Source organism: Panulirus ornatus, chromosome 1, assembly GCF_036320965.1.
Source record: "Panulirus ornatus isolate Po-2019 chromosome 1, ASM3632096v1, whole genome shotgun sequence".
Lineage (NCBI taxonomy): Eukaryota > Metazoa > Arthropoda > Malacostraca > Decapoda > Palinuridae > Panulirus > Panulirus ornatus.
Genome location: NC_092224.1, coordinates 5,816,833 through 5,827,317, shown reverse-complemented (window position 1 = coordinate 5,827,317; position 10,485 = coordinate 5,816,833). Strand labels below are relative to the sequence as shown.

Here is a 10,485-nt window from a genome sequence, read left to right as displayed (position 1 = left end):
CATGGTTTCCCCCAGTGTTTCACATGCTATGGTTTATATTTATATATATATATATATATATATATATATATATATATATATATATATATATATATGCATATGCAGAACCTTCACCGTGAAGAGATATATGCACAATCACCGCTGGAAATACAAAATATAAACAGTGTGAACTTTTGTTTAATACATATCCACCAGAATAACCCTGTCCACACACCATGTAAGGAGAGCAAGGTCAGTTGTCAGGTCACATAATTAGTGGCCACCTGCACTCCACAGGGATTAATGAAGACCCGCCTCACTGCTACCTCTGTGCTTTTCAGGACCTCAACACTTGTATCTCCCAGTCCTCGGTAGTATAGTGGTGAGTATCCCCGCCTGTCACGCGGGAGACCGGGGTTCGATTCCCCGCCGGGGAGGCAGTATTTTACGGGCCGCCAACTGCGAAGGTTGTGGAAGCACTAAAGAATGTGTGGAAAGAGAGAACGTTGTCTGGTAGAGAAATATGGTTATGTTTGAAGAGATAGTACTTCCAAATATATAATACGGATGAAAGACATGGGCTATAGATAGATAAGGCAGGGCGGAGGAGACTGAAGGTGTTGGAAATGAAACGTGTGAGGATAACATGTGTTGTGATGTGGTATGATTGAGGGTAAGAATGATGTGTGGTAATAACAAGAACGTGGTTGAGAGAGCAGAAGAGGGTGTGCTGAAATGGTCTGGAAAATATGAAGAGACTGAGTGAGGAAACCTTGACAGAGGGAATATGTGTCAGAAGTGGAGGCAACAGGAACAATGGAGACATAATTGGAGATGGAAGGATACAGTGAAAAAGATTTTGAGCGATCTGGGCCCGAACATGAAGGAGGATGAAAGAAGTGCAAGGGATAGAGTGAGTCAGAACGACGTGGTATGTGATGTCAACGGACTGAACCAGGGCACATACACATATGTACACATATAAATGTTCATACTTGTTCGCTGTTATCAATTTCCGACGCCGCCCCAAAAGAAAGAGCATAAATGTATGAAAGTAAAGAAAAGTTGATAACATATAGATTCTTTTCTTCTCCCCCTATACCTGATCTCCGCCCCTTGTGTGAGCAAGGCAGCGCCAGGAAATAGACAAAGAAAGGCCACATCCACTGACATCCATTCTCTAGCTGTCATGTGTAATGCTTCAAATCCACAACCAGGCCCCACAGGCCTTTCCATGGTTTACCCCGAACGCTTTACAAGCCCTGGTATCAGACCAGTGACGGCACGTCGATCCCTGCATGTTACATCGTTCCACTCTATACCGTGCACGCCTTTCACCCTCCTACAATGTTCAGGCATTGATCACTCAGTCTTTTCCATTCCATCTTTCCATCTCCAATATGATCTCCCCCCCCCTCCCCCACCACACACACACACACACACACACAAACACACACACACACAAACACACACACACACACACACACATATATATATATATATATATATATATATATATATATATATATATATATATATATATATATATATATATTCTTTCTTTTAAACTACTGGCCATTTCCCGCGTTAGCGAGGTAGCGTTTAAGAACAGAGGACTGGGCCCTTATGGAATATCCTCACCTGGCCCACCTCTGTTCCTTCTTTTGGAAAATTAAAAAAAAAAAAAAACGAGAGGGGAGGATTTCCAGCCTCCCGCTCCCTCCCCTTTTAGTCGCCTTCTACGACACGCAGGGAATACGTGGGAAGTATTCTTAATCCCCTATCCCCAGGGATAATATATATATATATATATATATATATGTATATATATATATATATATATATATATATATGTATATATATATATATATATATATATATATATATATATATATATATATATATATATATATATATATATATATATATATATATATATATGTGTGTGTGTGTGTGTGTGTGTGTGTGTGTGTGTGTGTGTGTGTGTGTGTGTGTACAGAAAAACTTCACTGTGAAGAGATATGTGCAATCGCAACTGGAAATACAGAACATAAACGGTGTGTACTTTCGTTTAATACATATCCACCAGAATAACACTGTCCACACACCATGTAAGGAGACGAAGGTCAGATGTCAGGTCACATAATTAGTGGCCACCTGCACTCCACAGGGATTAATGAAGACCCGCCTCACTGCTACCTCTGTGCTCTTCAGGACCTCAACACTTGTATCTCCCAGTCCTCGGTAGTATAGTGGTGAGTATCCCCGCCTGTCACGCGGGAGACCGGGGTTCGATTCCCCGCCGGGGAGGCAATATTTTACAGGCCGCCAACAGGCTAGGGCACGTGTCGCACCAAGCGGAGGTACGACGATCTTCAAAAATAGAAAAGAAAAAAAAAATTCCCCCATTCTGTCTGAGAATATATTTGGTCTCCTACTTCTCCTCGTTCCCTCCACCTCTGACTGTATATATATATATATATATATATATATATATATATATATACATAATTGTGATTTATAGAGTGGGGGGAGACTGTGAAGGTTGTGGAAGCACTGGAAATGTGTAGAAAGAGGGAACGTTGTCTAAGAGAGCAAAAATAGGTATGTTTGAAAGAAATAGTTCCAACATTATAATACGGATGAGGGACATGGGCTATAGATAGATAAGGCAGGGCGAAGAGTGGATGTCTTGGAAATGAAACGCTAGAGGACAATATGTGGTGCGATGTGGTTTGATCGAGGGTAAGAATGATGTGTGGTAGTATCAAGTGTGCGACTGAAAAAGCGGAAGAGGGTGTGCTGATGTGGTTTGGAAAATATGAAGAGAATGAGTGGGAAAAGATTGACAAAGTGCATTTATGAGTTAGAAGTGGAGGGAACAGGAACAATGGAGACATAATCAGAGATGGAAAGATGGAGTGAAAAGGATTTTCAGCGATCTGTGCCCGAACATGAAGGAGGATGAAAGGCGTGCAAGGAATACAGTGAGTTAGAACGATGTGGTATGTGATGTCAACGGACTGAACCAAGGCACATACACATATGTACACATATATATGTTCATACTTGTTCGCCGTCACCAATTTCCGACGCCACGCCGCCCCACAAGAAAGAGCATAAATGTATAAAAGAAACGAAAAATTGAAAACATACATTCTTATTTCTTCTCCCCCATACCTGATCTAGGCTCCTTGCGTCACCGAGGTAGCGCCAGGAAACAGACAAAGAAAGGCCACTTCCACTCACACCCATTCTCTAACAATCATGTGTAATGCTTCCTATCCACAACCAGGCCCCACAGACCTTTCCATGGTTTACCCCAAAACGCTTTACAAGTCCTGGTATCAGACCAATGACAGCACGTCAATCCCTGTATATTACATCGTTCCAATTCACTTTATACCGTGCACGCCATTAATCCTCCTGCATGTTCAGGCACTGATCGCTCAAAGTCTTTTTCATTCCATCTTTCCATCTCTAATTTGATCTCCCCCCCCCCATCCCTCCCTACACACACACACCCAAATTGGTGGTGGAGGGGTGGAGTGAACATAGATTTTGAGCGGTTGGGGCCTAGGACATGCTGGACGGTGAAAGGCGTGCAAGGAATAGAGTAAATTAGAACAATATGGTATACCGGGATCGACGTGCTGCTAATAGATTGAATCAGGGCATGTGAAACGTCTGGGGTAAACCATTGAAAGGTCTGTGGGGCCTGGATGTGGAAGGGGAGCTGTGGTTTGGGTGCATTACACATGACAGTTAGAGACTGAGTGTGAAGAAATGTAGCCTTTTTTTCCCTTTATCTGGCGCTGCCTCGCAGGAGGGGGAGAGGGGCTATAGGCAGTGGTGGTTGGGAGGGGGGGGGGCGCTGTGGGTGGTGGTGGTGGGGAGGGGAGGGGAATGCTATTACGTGTGTGACGGGGTACTGACAAGAATGGATGAAGACGGCAAGTATGGATATGTACATATGTATATGATGGTGAGGATATTCAGTGTATGTATGGTTCATGGTGAAGTGCCTGAGGATTGGTGGCATGTATACATAGTGCCATTGTTCAAAGGCAAAGGGGATAAAGGTGAGTGTTCAAATTACAGAGGTATAAGTATGTTGAGTCTTCCTGGGAAATTATATGGGAGGGTATTGACTGAGAGGGTCAAGGCATGTATAGAGCATCATATTGGGAAAGAGCAGTGTGGTTTGAGAAGTGGTAGAGGATGTGTGGATCACGTGTTTAATTCGAAGAATATATGTAAGAAATACTTACAAAACAGATGGCCTTGTATGTAACATTTATGGATCTGGATAAGGCATATGACACAGTTGATAGATGCTCTCTCGAAAGTATTAAGAGTATATGGTGTGGGAGGTAAGATGCTAGAAGCAGTAAAAAGTTTTTATCCAGGATGTAAGGCATGTGTACGAGTTGGAAGAGAGAAAAGTGATTTGTTCCCAGTGAATGTCAGTTTGGGGCAGGGGTGCGTGATATCTCCATGGTTCTTTAATTTGTTTATGGATGGGTTGTTACGGAGGTCAATGCAAATTTTGTAGAGAGGGGCAAGCATACAGTTTGTTGTGGATGAAAGGGCCTGGGAAGTGAGTCAGTTGTTGTTCGCTAATGATACAGCGCTGGTGGCTGATTCGGGTGAGAAACTGCAGAAGCTGGTGACTGAGTTTGGTAAAGTGTGTGAAAGAAGAAATATGAGTGTAAATGTGAATAAGAGCAAGGTTATTAGGTTCAGTAGGGTTGAGGGACAAGACAATTGGGAGGTAAGTTTGAATGGAGAGAAATTGGAAGAAGTGAAGTGTTTTAGATATCTGGGAGTGAATCTAACAGCGGATGGAACGATAGAAGCGAAAGTGAGTCACAGGGAGGGGGAAAGGGGCACAGGTTCTGGGAACGTTGAAGAATGTGTGGAAGTCGAGAACATTATCTCGGAAATCAAAAATGGGTATGTTTGAAGGAATACTGGTACAACCAAACCATTTCAATACATCCTCTTCTGCTCTCTCAACCACACTCTTTTTTCATTTCCACACATCTCTCTTACCCTTTCATTACTTACTCGATCAAACCACCTCACACCACATATCGTCCACAAATATCTCATTTCCAACACATCCACCCATCTCCGTACAACCCCATCTATAGCCCACGCCTCGCAACCATATAACATTGTTGGAACCACTATTCCTTCAAACATAACCATTTTTGCTTTCCGAGATAATGTTCTCGCCTTCCAAACATTTTTCAACATTCAGAGAACTTTCGCCCCCTCCCAAACCTGTGACTCATTTCCGCTTCCATGGTTTCATCCGCTGCCAAATCCATTCAAAGATGTCTAAAACACTTCACTTCCTCCAGTTTTTCTCCATTCAAACTTACCTCCCAATTTACTTGCTCCTCAACCCTAGTGTACCTAATAACCTTACTCTTATTCAAATTTACTCTCAGGTTTCTTCTTTCACACACTTTACCAAACTCAGTCACTGGCTTCTGCACTTTCTCAGCCGAATCAGACATCAGCACTGTATCATCAGGGAATAACAACTGACTCACTTCCTAAGATCTCTCATCCACAACAGACTGCATACTTGCCCTTCTCTCCAAAACTCTTGCATTCACCTCTCTAACAACACCCTCCATAAACAAATTAAACAGCCAGGGAGACATCACCCACCCTTGCCGCAAACAGACATTCACTGGGAACCAATCACTTTCCTCTCTTCCTACTCGTACACATGCCTTACATCCTCGATAAAAACTTTTCACTGCTTCTAACAACTTGCCTCCCACACCATATATTCTTAATACCTTCCACAGAACATCTCTATCAACTCTATCATATGCCTTCTCCAGATCCATAAATGCTATACACAAATCAATTTGCTTTTCAAAGTATTTCTCACATACACTCTTCAAAGCAAACAATTGATCCACACATCCTCTACCACACTGTTCTTCCCCAATATGATGCTCTGTACATGCCTTCACCCTCTCAATCAATACTCTCCCATATAATTTCCCAGTAACACTCAACAAACTTATACCTCTGGAATTTGAACACTCAGCTTTATCCCATTTCCCTTTGTACAATGGCACTATGCATGCATTCCGCCAATCCTCAGGCACCTCATCATGAGTCATACATACATTAAATATCCTTACCAACCAGTCAACAACACAGTCATCCCCTTTTTTAATAAATTCAACTGCAATACCATTCAAACCCGCTGCCTTGCCGGCTTTCATCTTTCTCAAAGCTTTTACTACCTCTTCTCTGTTTACCAAATCATTCTCCCTAACCCTCTCACTTCGCACACCACCTCGACCAAAACACACTAATCTGCCACTCTATCATATAACACGTTCAACAAACCTTTGAAATACTCACTCCATCTCCTTCTCACATCACCACTACTTGTTATCACCTCCCCATTTGCGCCCTTCACTGAAGTTCCCATTTGCTCCCTTGTCTTACGCACTTTATTTACCTACTTCCAGAACATCTTTTTATTCTCCCTAAAATTTAATGATACTCTCTCACCCCAACTCTCATTTGCCCTCTTTTTCACCTCTTGCACCTTTCTCTTGACCTCCCGTCTCTTTCTTTTATACATCTCCCACTCAATTGCATTTTTTCCCTGCAAAAATCGTCCAAATGCCTCTCTCTTCTCTTTCACTAATAATCTTACTTCTTCATCCCACCACTCACTACCCTTTCTAATCAACCCACCTCCCACTCTTCTCATGCCACAAGCATCTTTTGCGCAATCCATCACTGATTCCCTAAATACATCCCATTCCTCCCCCCACTCCCCTTACTTCCATTGTTCTCACCTTCTTCCATTCTGTACTCAGTCTCTCTTGGTACTTCCTCACACAAGTCTCCTTCCCAAGCTCACTTACTCTCACCACCCTCTTCACCCCAACATTCACTCTTCTTTTCTGAAAACCCATACAAATCTTCACCTTAGCCTCCACAAGATAATGATCAGACATCCTTCCAGTTGCACCTCTCAGCACATTAACATCCAAAAGTCTCTCTTTCGCGCGCCTGTCAATTAACATGTAATCCAATAACGCTCTCTGGCCATCTCTCCTACTTACATACGTATACTTATGTATATCTCGCTTTTTAAACCAGGTATTCCCAGTCACCAGTCCTTTTTCAGCACATAAATCTACAAGCTCTCTCTCTCTCTCTCTCTCTCTCTCTCTCTCTCTCTCTCTCTCTCTCTCTCTCTCTCTCTCTCTATATATATATATATATATATATATATATATATATATATTATTTTTTATTTTTTTATTATACTTTGTCGCTGTCTCCCGCGTTTGCGAGGTAGCGCAAGGAAACAGACGAAAGAAATGGCCCAACCCCCCCCATACACATTTATATACATACGCCCACACACGCAAATATACATACCTACACAGCTTTCCATGGTTTACCCCAGACGCTTCACATGCCTTGATTCAATCCACTGACAGCACGTCAACCCCGGTATACCACATCGCTCCAATTCACTCTATTCCTTGCCCTCCTTTCACCCTCCTGCATGTTCAGGCACCGATCACACAAAATCTTTTTCACTCCATCTTTCCACCTCCAATTTGGTCTCCCTCTTCTCCTTGTTCCCTCCACCTCCGACACATATATCCTCTTGGTCAATCTTTCCTCACTCATCCTCTCCATATGCCCAAACCACTTCAAAACACCCTCTTCTGCTCTCTCAACCACGCTCTTTTTATTTCCACACATCTCTCTTACCCTTACGTTGCTCACTCGATCAAACCACCTCACACCACACATTGTCCTCAAACATCTCATTTCCAGCACATCCATCCTCCTGCGCACAACTCTATCCATAGCCCACGCCTCGCAACCATACAACATTGTTGGAACCACTATTCCTTCAAACATACCCATTCTTGCTTTCCGAGATAATGTTCTCGACTTCCACACATTCTTCAAGGCCCCCAGGATTTTCGCCCCCTCCCCCACCCTATGATCCACCTCCGCTTCCATGGTTCCATCCGCTGCCAGATCCACTCCCAGATATCTAAAACACTTCACTTCCTCCAGTTTTTCTCCATTCAAACTCACCTCCCAATTGACTTGACCCTCAACCCTACTGTACCTAATAACCTTGCTCTTATTCATATTTACTCTTAACTTTCCTCTTCCACACACTTTTCCAAACTCAGTCACCAGCTTCTGCAGTTTCTCACATGAATCAGCCACCAGCGCTGTATCATCAGCGAACAACAACTGACTCACTTCCCAAGCTCTCTCATCCCCAACAGACTTCATACTTGCCCCTCTTTCCAAAACTCTTGCATTTACCTCCCTAACAACCCCATCCATAAACAAATTAAACAACCATGGAGACATCACACACCCCTGCCGCAAACCTACATTCACTGAGAACCAATCACTTTCCTCTCTTCCTACACGTACACATGCCTTACATCCTCGATAAAAACTTTTCACTGCTTCTAACAACTTTCCTCCCACACCATATATTCTTAATACCTTCCACAGAGCATCTCTATCAACTCTATCATATGCCTTCTCCAGATCCATAAATGCTACATACAAATCCATTTGCTTTTCTAAGTATTTCTCACATACATTCTTCAAAGCAAACACCTGATCCACACATCCTCTACCACTTCTGAAACCACACTGCTCTTCCCCAATCTGATGCTCTGTACATGCCTTCACCCTCTCAATCAATACCCTCCCATATAAGTACCAGGAGAGACTGAGTACAGAATGGAAAAAGGTGAGAACAATGGAAGTAAGGGGAGTGGGGGAGGAATGGGATGTATTTAGGGAATCAGTGATGGATTGCGCAAAAGATGCTTGTGGCATGAGAAGAGTGGGAGGTGGGTTGATTAGAAAGGGTAGTGAGTGGTGGGATGAAGAAGTAAGAGTATTAGTGAAAGAGAAGAGAGAGGCATTTGGACGATTTTTGCAGGGAAAAAATGCAATTGAGTGGGAGATGTATAAAAGAAAGAGACAGGAGGTCAAGAGAAAGGTGCAAGTGGTGAAAAAAAGGGCAAATGAGAGTTGGGGTGAGAGAGTATCATTAAATTTTAGGGAGAATAAAAAGATGTTCTGGAAGGAGGTAAATAAAGTGCGTAAGACAAGGGAGCAAATGGGAACTTCAGTGAAGGGCGCAAATGGGGAGGTGATAACAAGTGGTGATGTGAGAAGGAGATGGAGTGAGTATTTTGAAGGTTTGTTGAATGTGTTTGATGATAGAGTGGCAGATATAGGGTGTTTTGGTCGAGGTGGTGTGCAAAGTGAGAGGGTTAGGGAAAATGATTAGGTAAACAGAGAAGAGGTAGTGAAAGCTTTGCGGAAGATGAAAGCCGGCCAGGCAGCAGGTTTGGATGGTATTGCAGTGGAATTTATTAAAAAAGGGGGTGACTGTATTGTTGACTGGTTGGTAAGGTTATTTAATGTATGTATGACTCATGGTGAGGTGCCTGAGGATTGGCGGAATGCGTGCATAGTGCCATTGTACAAAGGCAAAGGGTATAAGAGTGAGTGCTCAAATTACAGAGGTATAAGTTTGTTGAGTATTCCTGGTAAATTATATATATATATATATATATATATATATATATATATATATATATATATATATATATATATATATATATATATATATTTTTTTTATTTTTTTTATTATACTTTGTCGCTGTCTCCCGCGTTTGCGAGGTAGCGCAAGGAAACAGACGAAAGAAATGGCCCAACCACCCCCCCCATACACATGTATATACATACGTCCACACACGCAAATATACATACCTACACAGCTTTCCATGGTTTACCCCAGACGCTTCACATGCCTTGATTCAATCCACTGACAGCACGTCAACCCCGGTATACCACATCGCTCCAATTCACTCTTTTCCTTGCCCTCCTTTCACCCTCCTGCATGTTCAGGCCCCGATCACACAGAATCTTTTTCACTCCATCTTTCCACCTCCAATTTGGTCTCCCTCTTCTCCTCGTTCCCTCCACCTCCGACACATATATCCTCTTGGTCAATCTTTCCTCACTCATTCTCTCCATGTGCCCAAACCACTTCAAAACACCCTCTTCTGCTCTCTCAACCACGCTCTTTTTATTTCCACACATCTCTCTTACCCTTACGTTACTCACTCGATCAAACCACCTCACACCACACATTGTCCTCAAACATCTCATTTCCAGCACATCCACCCTCCTGCGCACAACTCTATCCATAGCCCACGCCTCGCAACCATACAACATTGTTGGAACCACTATTCCTTCAAACATACCCATTTTTGCTTTCCGAGATAATGTTCTCGACTTCCACACATTCTTCAAGGCCCCCAGAATTTTCGCCCCCTCCCCCACCCTATGATCCACTTCCGCTTCCATGGTTCCATCCGCTGCCAGATCCACTCCCAGATATCTAAAACACTTCACTTCCTCCAGTTTTTCTCCATTCAAACT

At 42.9% G+C, this 10,485-nt stretch overlaps 2 non-coding genes across 2 annotated transcripts; both read left to right on the top strand.

Annotated features, from left to right (window-relative positions):
* The first annotated feature begins 344 nt into the window (after positions 1-344).
* On the top strand, positions 345-416 carry TRNAD-GUC (transfer RNA aspartic acid (anticodon GUC)). The gene has a single exon. It is a non-coding gene; the product is annotated as a tRNA-Asp (tRNA).
* A 1,801-nt stretch (positions 417-2,217) lies between these two features.
* TRNAD-GUC (transfer RNA aspartic acid (anticodon GUC)) lies at positions 2,218-2,289 on the top strand. The gene has a single exon. It is a non-coding gene; the product is annotated as a tRNA-Asp (tRNA).
* The last annotated feature ends 8,196 nt before the right edge of the window (positions 2,290-10,485 follow it).